At 33.2% G+C, this 10,586-nt stretch overlaps 1 long non-coding RNA gene and 1 pseudogene across 3 annotated transcripts; one reads left to right on the top strand and one right to left on the bottom strand.

The window, feature by feature from the left end:
• The first annotated feature begins 340 nt into the window (after window positions 1-340).
• LOC145053298 (uncharacterized) lies at window positions 341-6,784 on the top strand. Of its 2 annotated transcripts, none has more exons than XR_013684430.1 (10): window positions 341-1,896; window positions 2,031-2,091; window positions 2,226-2,277; window positions 2,362-2,399; window positions 2,937-3,066; window positions 3,632-3,775; window positions 3,888-3,957; window positions 4,143-4,302; window positions 5,138-5,246; window positions 6,536-6,784. It is a non-coding gene; the product is annotated as an uncharacterized LOC145053298 (long non-coding RNA). The 2 variants fall into 2 exon arrangements; XR_013684429.1 differs by having other exon boundaries at window positions 349-1,896; window positions 4,166-4,302.
• Window positions 6,785-9,211: 2,427 nt separating this feature from the next.
• On the bottom strand, window positions 9,212-10,586 carry LOC145049956 (laccase-17 pseudogene; annotated as a pseudogene). The gene is made up of 2 exons (XR_013683354.1): window positions 9,611-10,586; window positions 9,212-9,504 (listed from the first exon to the last, which is right to left on the bottom strand). The product of XR_013683354.1 is annotated as a laccase-17 pseudogene (transcript).

Here is a 10,586-nt window from a genome sequence, read left to right as displayed (position 1 = left end):
GATTGAATTGAAAATAATCATTCTCCATCGAAAAGAAATTAATTGTCGAAACAAACTATTTGTCATCCGCCGCTTTGCGCGGGTAAACGGCTAGTATATATATATATATATATATATATATATATATATATATATATATATATATATATATATATATATATATATATATATATATATATATATATATATCATTACCTATATGTTAGAGAATTGTGTTTATGTCCACGTCCATAAGCTACTTCATCCTCCAGTAAAAATGTTGTAGGCGGCAAATTTGAACGTATATTGTAGTCAGCAGCTTGGCTATCTGTTGACCGCAACCAATTGGAACTTTGTCGCCGCCATAGGAGATTTCACGGTTGGTTTTTCTCCTAGCTTTGCCACAAGTTGCTTCTAGCTTTACCGTTGTCATGCTCGGTGGCTGAGGCACTCTTGCATACATCTCTCCACGTGTATCTCTAATTTTCTATATTCTACACAAACTCGGAATTAGAGCTTCATATTAACATCGGTGTCTTCTATCTTCCTCTTTCCCGCTCTAGAATATCTGTACAAGCATCAGCTTGAGACTTACCGCTGCTTTAATTTCAACCATCGGCTTATCATGTTACGCCTTCTGCTTGCATCTTACGCCTTTTGCAGTTTCTTGATTTCATTATCGGTATGTTCTTCAACAGTTTATAAAAAAAAAATTCCCCTAATTTTTCCTCCGTTGAACCTAGCAAGGCGATGGTCGACAAACCTTAGCTGTTTTCTTTGGAAGCATCATCATTGTCGAAAAACTATAACCAGTTTTCTTTGTTAACATAATTAAACTCAATGATTTTTCTTAGTCTTCATTTGCTGCCTAACCTTCTTCAGATTTGAGGTACTCTTTTGTTTCAATTGGTTTATTTGGAGGTTTGGTTAGGAGTGAGGAAACCACGTCGATGACAGGCTCTGTCTCCTTGTTCTCTTTCTATTTGATTTTGTTAATTTGTATTCGTCTGCTAAAATAAACTCTTTGTTGGTTTCGTGGTGTAATTTGGATTTTTAATCAGATATGAAGTTGTTGCTTAGGTTTAAAAAAGATAATTACGATTAAAGACCTCGGTCTCTGAACTTCTTGTTTGAATCAGTATATTGAAATAACTCATTAGTTTTCAGACTCCTACCAAATACATGAAGGAAGGATCATTTTGTTAGATATTTTAGAGAGGCGATTATGGTCTATGGGTATAAAATAAATATGAACCGAGGAAAATCAATTTTTTTTCTTTTACTATATGTTTTTCGTTTCAAATTTATTTTACCAAGTGAAGCTCATCTGCTCATTTGTTTCTTCACGAGTTTTACTTCCTTATTTGCATTTGATTTACAGCTATATCAAGGCACTTGATAATGAAATTTAAAATCAAGTTTGGTCATGTTCACCAACTGCTCGATGAAATGCTTGAACCAAAACTTAATTCTTATTTTTTATCTAAAGAACCCACAAAATATTCCTACGGGAATCGTTTTGCTGCTACATATCTCTCAATATGTAATTTGTTTCTGGGATATAAAGATTAATAAAAAACCATCCAATAATACAAAATTAAATCGATTTCTTTATCAATTTATGCTCAGATGTTCTAAAAATAAGAAAATTTATTCTAAATTTCAATATTTTGGGTGATTATACATTTCAGATCATGATCTTCAAGCTTATAATCACGATTCATTTAAGTTGCTTGACTAAATATTCATAAAGTTTCTTTTTGACAATCGAGCTTTGCCAAAAGGTGTATTATGGTGGGCTTTTTTATTGTCAGACAACAAAAAAAAAGAGTAAAAAAGCGAATGACAGTTTGGTCTTTTATTGGATAACTACAAAAGGAAGGTATTACAGAGATACTTGTTGGGGATTTGCGGAAGGTATAGATGGCTAGAGAAAACAGGAAATAACATTTTTCATTGCCGAATAAACCCATTGTACATTATATTTAGTACCTTATTCAGAAACGACTGACCCCTTCTCTGTTGTTGTATCTAATGTTGTTACTTCTTAGGTCTGAATCTGACGATTTCAATGTAGAGGATGATTAACTTCTTATGTGGCTTAAGATAATGGTAAATGTGTGCTCTTTCAAGTAAAAAAAGAACCCAACCTGAAGCAATATAAATTTTGACGTTTGCATTGTTATGTTTGTGGTTAAAAAATGATTAACTCTTTAAGATGATCTTTACATTTTTTTTAATTGCAGATGGGAATAACTAGGGAATGCCATGTTGAAATACTAAAGTTGTTGCTTGAAGGTGGAGCCTCTCAGTTTAATTCATTTTGTTTTATGTTAATTTTAATCTACCATTGAAAAGGTTTTATTTGAACTGCAATTGCAGTTGGGAGCATTCAGTTCTGAACTCACTCATGATTACAGGTATATATATGGTTGTTGGCGGTGCCAAATCTTAATGCCCTTAATTTTTATGTATTTATTTTTAGCTTTAAAATGATGAAAACACACTTCTATGTCATTGGTGAAGGGTACCTTTTCTTCATCTGCTGAAATGATACTAAGATAGCTTATTCGGCAATGGTAGGGGATGAGGAACTGTTGTGTATGGTGGATAGCCAAAACCTTTGTGACTTTGCTAAAATAAGAAGAAAAATGTGTCCTAATAAGTAAAATTATATGTAAACTAATTACCTTAATTCTGGTACAGTACCATAACCAACAATTAAGTAAAATTTTCAAAGTACAATGTCCTAATAAGTAAAATTTTGAAAGAACGATGCTATAATTGGTAGATTTCTCAAAGTACAATGACTAAGGAAATAAATTGAAGTACAATATTGTAACTGAAAGAAACAAAAATAAGACGCTATAATAAACCAATAAACAAATGTATTTATCTATTTCATGCATTTAGCCCTTCTGATTTATTTTTGATGTATATGGTGTAAATAAATGCAGAACTATAATCCACAGAACGTGAAGTCTCCTAACATCCGTCTTAGCGAGAAGTTGGATGCTAAAAATAGTTTGGTTAAACTATTTACATCTCGACAAATGTTCTTAGCACAACAAGGCATCTTGATCCAGAGTAAGTTTTTCCATCTCCCACATATTTACATATTTGTCCTTATTTATTTTTCCCTATATCTCTCCAAAGTTCTTGTCATTTCAAATATTTTTAAGTATAATTTTCCTTAGATGTCCGGTTAAAGCACCACGTGAAGGCTTATATCAAAGTTTAAGCTTTACAGTTTACTCATTCATGAGGGTATTATTGTCTTTTGCACACCATGTCTAATTATGCAGGTGAAAAGGGTACAAATAAAATAAAACAACATGCTATAATAACAGATCACCAAATTCATCTAAGGTCAACTAAGTATGAAAAAATTTGCAATTTTTTATAAAGAGGAGTAAGAGGACAAATGTCTATTTGTTTAGGGAACTATATGTGCAGAAAATAAAGTGAAATGACGATTCTGATAAAATTACATGTAGTTGGTTGGCCAATTTCATTTTGTAACCCTTGTTTTAAATATTAAACATTTCAACACTTGATATTTGTATTGCTAAAATTGTTTAATTTGTTGTGAATATTTTGGGTGAAATAATGCAGATGATGTAATTGAAAGTTGATTTTTGTTTTGTGGCAGAGTATATTTTGAATGTGTAGAAGCAAGAATGCTCAATATATGAGCCTAAGCATGAGTTTAGCACATTAGGAGATTTCAAAGGCAATGTCTATCAGGATGCATGCAAGCATAATTATAGAGATGGATGCAAAACTAGACAACCAAGTAAACATTTAAAACAATTCCCTTCTTGGCCTCTTCACATTCCTCTTTCTTCCTTTTCTTGCAAGTCTTGATTGTTTTGCTGAAAGTCTTATCCATAATCTTGTGTTTGTAGTCGGAGGATGCTTCACACACGACACAATAGTTAAACCTTTGCATCTCATTTTGGATGTATACATTCAAAGGTAAACTGATTTTTGAGTTTAGCAATGTTCTTAGTCAACTGATTTACTTTTTTTACAGTGATATTACTGGTTTGGCAAAGCACAAACTTTAACCTCCTAGAAATAGCTATTCATCGTTTATGTACTATTTGCTCATTTAACCCCTTATCTTCCGTCAGCTATAGTCAAGTAACAACCGGTTACAGCCCCATATGTTTATATTTTGCAGAGCTTCCTGGGCTTGGTTTGTTCAAAATTTGGTGGTATATTTGTCAAGAAATATATATCAAATTTCATGTTCAAAAATACGAAAGGAATCAAAGGCTAAAACGAAGACTGTGATATGCACTAATTGTGATGGCGAGTGTAAGTTTCTTTCGGCCTCCTTTTTGCTTTATTTTCACAATAAAAAAACCCTTCATATCTTACTAAAACTTGAAGATTTTTTTTAATTACGATATACGGTTATTAGTATTTGTTGACATTATCGAAAAGGTATTTATTTGACACTTTGTTTGGATGTGTGATTAGCGCTACTTAAGAATGCAAGATAACTGAAATTCCTTTAAAGGTAGGCCTAGGGATAGTTAGGTGTGTTTACATTTATCTCAATACTCGGTTTTCTTGTAACAAATGGTTATTGCTAATCTAAATATGATTTTTTTTAATCCTAAATTTTCAAAATTTTAGAATTATTGGCTATAACTTAAAAGTAGTTAAGCTGTTAAATAAAAAATGATAAAAGGATAATATTATTATTTATTTTGTCCATAGTAAAATAACTACCATTACAAATTATCATCATATTTTGTATTACCTGTAAGATAAGTAGAGTCATAGAATATACATAGAGTACTTTGGTTATGAAAACTATAACCTTTAAGATAGAACATAACACAACCTACATGATTGAATCCTAGATCAAAGATCATGGATATTCCTAATTAAATCCAGAAATTCAATAATTTTGATGACAGTTTCAATCCAATAGTTATGTTTACATTCATTGTCTGTATTTTCACCTTGCCAACAAAACCATATAACCCTCAATAAGGGATGTGGATATGAATCATGTTAACAATTCCAATAATCCTACTGCACCTTTGTCAAACGAATAACCGAAGTGAGTTTTATCCATATATATGTTAAATAGGTATTTGATTTCATTCTTTATTTATTAATTTATCTTTCATTCATGTAGGATTTTGCTTTTAACAATTCAAGTCATGAACCTAAGCCTAAAGCACTTGACATATATAGTGGGAAGTTGTAGTGAAGAGTTTTTGAAGTTTGACCTCAAATATGACCAGGTTTGCAGTCTCCTGTTTGTTTCATTCAACATTATGGTGTATTATCTTTGTGAATTTTTTTTATCATAATGTAAGCATTTAAATGAAACTAGATAATGGACCAAAGGTTACATGAGGTTTATCATTTTTTTAAAGATTGTCGTAACGTGTTACAAACAAAGATGACATAAAAACAAAAAATACATATTTATCTTCATGATAATCTACAAAAAAAATCATATATATTATAAGAATATACAAGTACCATGCAATTGTAAAAAAATCAAAAGCTACCAACTAACCATACTTTTCCGTTTATAATAAAGTAATAAAAATTATCAAAATACCATGTAATAGGCATAAATTTCTATTATTTCATGTCTTGTAGTAAGCTTTTTAGATCCGATTATTATAAAATTAATCCTTTGAATTTGGGGATATTCCACAACTTGGATGGCAAATGCAAATGGTGGAGATTGACAAAAAAACTTGTATCAAAATGTGTTCTATATGAAATCAATTTTAATAGGAATTACACCAAATCTCATCATTATGAGTAGTAGTATGAGATCAGGCAAGAAGATGACCAAATGAGCCGATGAGCCGGTTCTTGAGCTTTTCCTTCTTCTGTTTTTTTTAATGGAAATCAATGGAGATACTATTTGAAAAATGTTGTTCCTTTCTTCATGGCATCTTCATGCAGGCAGAGAACTTCATGGCGGCATAAGAAAAAAATTTAAATCAAAAGTTATGTTATTGGTATAAATCGTGTTTTCCCTAGAATCACTAAAATTTAGCTTACTGATCAATTCTCTAGGGCCGTGATTATCACGGCCCCAATAAGTTTCCTAGTATATATATAGGTAGAAGTTCATTTGAGACGGACCTACTTAAAATATAGTTAAGGCCCTTTCCTGGATATGTGAAAATAGTTCATTTGGTTTATGATAGTTTGGAGTAGAGCTCAACAAAAACCTAAAAGGAAGGGATAGTTACACTTGAGTTTTTGTTTAACTCCAACAAAAAAATTTCTACTTATTCTCTATCTTAAATATTTATGGTGAATTCCTATTCCATAGTTGGTATTCAAAATGTAATATATAGGTTTTAAATTAGTCCATAGTTGGTATTCAAAATGTAATTTATAGGTTTTAAATTAGTCTGAACTGAAAGATTGTTACTGCAAATTTAACATTCCTTCTGAATCGGTCTGAACCGTTTTTTATGTCAAGTTGAAACATGTTGTTAGTTTTTTCTACTAGAGATTACCTATAGTAATTGTTTATAGTTTCTTTTTTTCATAATTGTAGGTTATCGTTGATCGTATTCCTGAAGAGATGAACGAAGTACTTAAGGCAAAACATGAAGAAATAAAGGATGAACTAATGGCTAAACATGAAGAAATTGAGGGTAAAAAACAAGAAATCGTTAGGATATCTAATGAAATCCTAATGTTTACTCAATGAACTAACATACCGATCTAATTAGACTTTCATATTTTTTGCTTTTCTGATATGACTTGAATACTTTGAAATCGAATATGAATCTTTATTTTAGTAGTTCAATATTAGTGTTTTGGTTTTGAAAGTTGAATACTAATGTTTTGAAACTAACTATTAATATTTGATTTGGTTTTGAAATATAAAAAGTGGATTTTATTTGTGAATTTTTGTTATAGATTAATGAAAATTTTTACACCTAGTATACTGTCGCTAATTATAATAGGGACAACAATTAGAAACAAAAGAATTGTTGATAATGAAGGATGTCGTTAACAAATCATAGTATTTGTTACGCATGTGCTTGTTTTACATATACGATTGGTTATGTTGCTAATTTAGCATCACTTCATTTAATTAGTTACCGGAACCCTTGAAAATACAAACGGGTTATATAATTTGGTATTTGTTAGGTTTTCTAAGTGGAACCATGTAATTTACTTCTAACTAGACATTGGAAGCATTGTTGTCACTAAAATACAACTTAGACCAGACGGAGTGGGTGCAGTCTAGGCCACACTCCATCCGCCACATCAGCAGGCACACCGCCCCTGGGTGCGGTTTAGGCCGCACTACAGCCTTTCAGGGGAGCGCTTTCTTGCTTCATTTCTACTAGTGCTTGTGGTTTACCGTTTTTATACGGTCATTTTTCAAAAACTAATTTTTTTATACCAATACTATAAATACTTTATCAACTTAACCAAAAAAACTTATCAACATTTTATGTTTTTTTTACCATCTTCTTTCTTTTCAAACCTACAAAAAATGTCATCCTCCAAAAATTCAACCAACGAAAAAATACCCACCAGAAAACACACAACTCCAAGACCTTCACCCGATCAACCGGTTTATTCACCTATTTTCTACCACTACGAGGATATGCTTCCCTATTTACCACAACATATCCAACAATCACGTCTTACGCAACCATTTCTACAAACACATCCACAATTTGACCAAGATTTTGATCATTTTGATTTTGGTTCCCAACCAGAGTTTGTTCCACAAACACAATCACAACCACAAACACCCATTTTTGATTCTGAACTAGAATTTGTTCCACAAACTCAACCCTATCAACCAGGAAATAAAAGAAAAGAGAAGGCGGAAGCTCAAGCATGGTCCCCACAAGAAGATTTAGTATTAGCACAATCAGTGATTGACGTTTCAGAGGACACGAAGACGGGAGGGAACCAAAAACATGATCGTTTTTGGATGCGAGTTAGAGCTCAATTCCCCAAGGAATGGACCTGGAACCATATCGTACTAAACATCAGGTGTACTTAAAAATGGGGAAAGATGAACAAACACGTGATGTTGTTTAACGATTTATATAACAACATGAAACGACAATGAAAAAGCGGCGAAAGTGACGAAGTGGTTTTGGAGAAAGCTTTTAACATTTATCAAAAAGAGCAAAAGAACTTTCAACTTTTTTGAAGTTTGGAATCTACTCAAAGCAACAAAAAATGGAAAAAAACTGAAAATAAGCGACAAGCACATCGATAGCGGATCAAAACGGTTAAGAACTTTTGAATCCGAACACACTTCATCGGATGCCCGTGTTGGTTTCGACCTCAACGAAGATGAACCCGTTCAAGTGTCACCACCCACGACCAATGGGAAGGGACAAAAAAAAAAAACAAAGGCAAGGGCAAAACATTGGAATCTGATGAATTGAAAGAAATGGGTGAGAATGTGCAAGGCATACAAGATAGAATAGATAAATTTTTGCAACTTGCTTCGGATAGAGAGAGTTGGAAACAAAGGGACAGCGACCTGAGAGTGCTATCGATGGACATGTCGAATTTGACCGCGGATGCGCTTCAAGTCGTTTTGCAAATGAAGAAGACGTGAAAAAACGTTACGCTAATCGTGGTTAATTTGTAGTTGTTTTCCAAGTTTTTAATTATTTGATGTGTGTGTGTTTTTTTTTGTTGTACGTTTAAGCTTTCTAGTTTTTTATTTTCTAATTTTCTAAATTTTTTTAAGTAATGTAATGGTTTTTATTTTTAATTAATGAAATATTTTGTTTTTATTTAAAACTATAAATTTTATTTATTTAATAATAAAAATAATTTAAAGGAGTGTGACACCACTCCTTGGGTGTGGTATGAGACCACACTTTTGTGGTAATAGGTGGGATGACGCTTACGTGACACTGCGGTTTCATTTGGGAGCGCGACATCAATCCCTCCAGCCTTGTAGGAAACGGTTTTACTAGAAGCAACATGTCATATAGGTTTTATTAAGCGTAGTGGCAAACAGACTTTCATAATGGGTTCACATTCGTTGACTTTACATTTGGCACGATTGTGATGTCGGGTCATATACTTCATTCTAGCCAAGTCATATGATCATTATGGATGTAGTAGTAGTGAACGAAATGTTTTGCATAGATTTTCTAGTGTCCAAAATGCTTAGAATAACATTTGTAATTCTACTTTTATATTCTAATCAACCCAAGATGAAAAAACAATCAATTCATACGCAAGAAATTGTTAGATTTTATTCAATGATGTACTACCTCCTCAAATGAATTTAATCAACTCACTATAACACATCTAATGATAAGTTGTAGGAAAAAAAACACTTCAGATCCGTATTGTTGAGAAAAATTGATTGAAATGTGTGAAGAAATGGGAAGTTTTAACATTTTGGAAGATCAGATGGCGGAGGTAAGAGCTTTTGGTTAGGTAGTTCTCCATCCAAGACGAGCCATGCCATCTTCAAACCCCAACCGGTATGAACTTCCAAATGACAATGCATGAACCATACCCCTGGACAATATATAAGAAGAATAATATATCAATGACAAACTAATTAAAATACATCATATATGCACCACAAGAAACCAAACTGAAATTACATGCATGAGTAACAAACCTGGGTTGTCCGCTAGAAATCGTATAGCAACCCACCCACCAGAAGGCACACCAACCGTGTTTCTTTCGATAGGGTCCACAAGATTGAAGTTCTTAGGGTCCTTCTTAGGATCGTAGTTTCCAAACCCTTGACCAACAACAAAGAAATTGAAGCCATGGAGATGAAGAGGGTGGCTTTCGGCACCAAGAATGCTGGTATCTTGCATGACCAACTCCACACTAGTATTGAAAGGAAGAACCATGAGTTTTGTACCATTGCTCACAAAGGTGTTATTTGGAGGAGTTCCGGTATAATTAAACCAATGCACTGGGTTGATAGGGAAATAAGGACTATAAACACCCTTCGATTTATTAAAGAAGTGGGACTGGAGAAGGGCAACACTTGGTTGTACGAATGACACATTATTTATGGATGCAGCGAATCTAGCCCCGTTCGGTCCTTGGCAAGTTCTATTTTGCGCACAAGGGGCCGTCCCAAGTCCTACTGTGAAAAATAAATGTTTGTCGATCTTCTGTGGGACATTAGCAGGAAATTTAGAGTTTGCCAAGCTTCGAAGTCTATTTGAAAACTTTGACACGAATGAAGTGTCATTTAAAGATGGTAATGTTGGTGTAAAGAGTGGAAGATTTTTCATCGGAACAGGTGACTCATATTCGAGAATACCAGCAACTGCGGAATTGTCAAAGGTTCCTTGACCCGTTACATATGGTCTAGCAGACATGAGAAAGTTGGCACCGGGAAATTTGGATTTGGTTTTAAGGAGGACGTTGGTGGTTTGACCAGGAGCTAGTATAAGCGTTTCAGTTTTGAAAGGTTTTACATAAATGGAATCAGCCTCAACAACGGTGAGGGTGTGGTTTGCTATGCTAAAAAAGAGTTCATCATTGAGTGCTGCGTTGATCAGTCGAAGGAGGTACGTCTTCCCGGTTTTTACCTTCAGCTTGAATGTGTCTGCAGATTTCATGAGCATTCTCAT

Source organism: Lactuca serriola, chromosome 5 (assembly GCF_051521515.1).
Source record: "Lactuca serriola cultivar US96UC23 chromosome 5, Lser_US96UC23_V15, whole genome shotgun sequence".
Taxonomy (NCBI): domain Eukaryota; kingdom Viridiplantae; phylum Streptophyta; class Magnoliopsida; order Asterales; family Asteraceae; genus Lactuca; species Lactuca serriola.
Note: the sequence above shows the minus strand (reverse complement) of the source record. Positions and strands in the feature narration are given on the sequence as shown.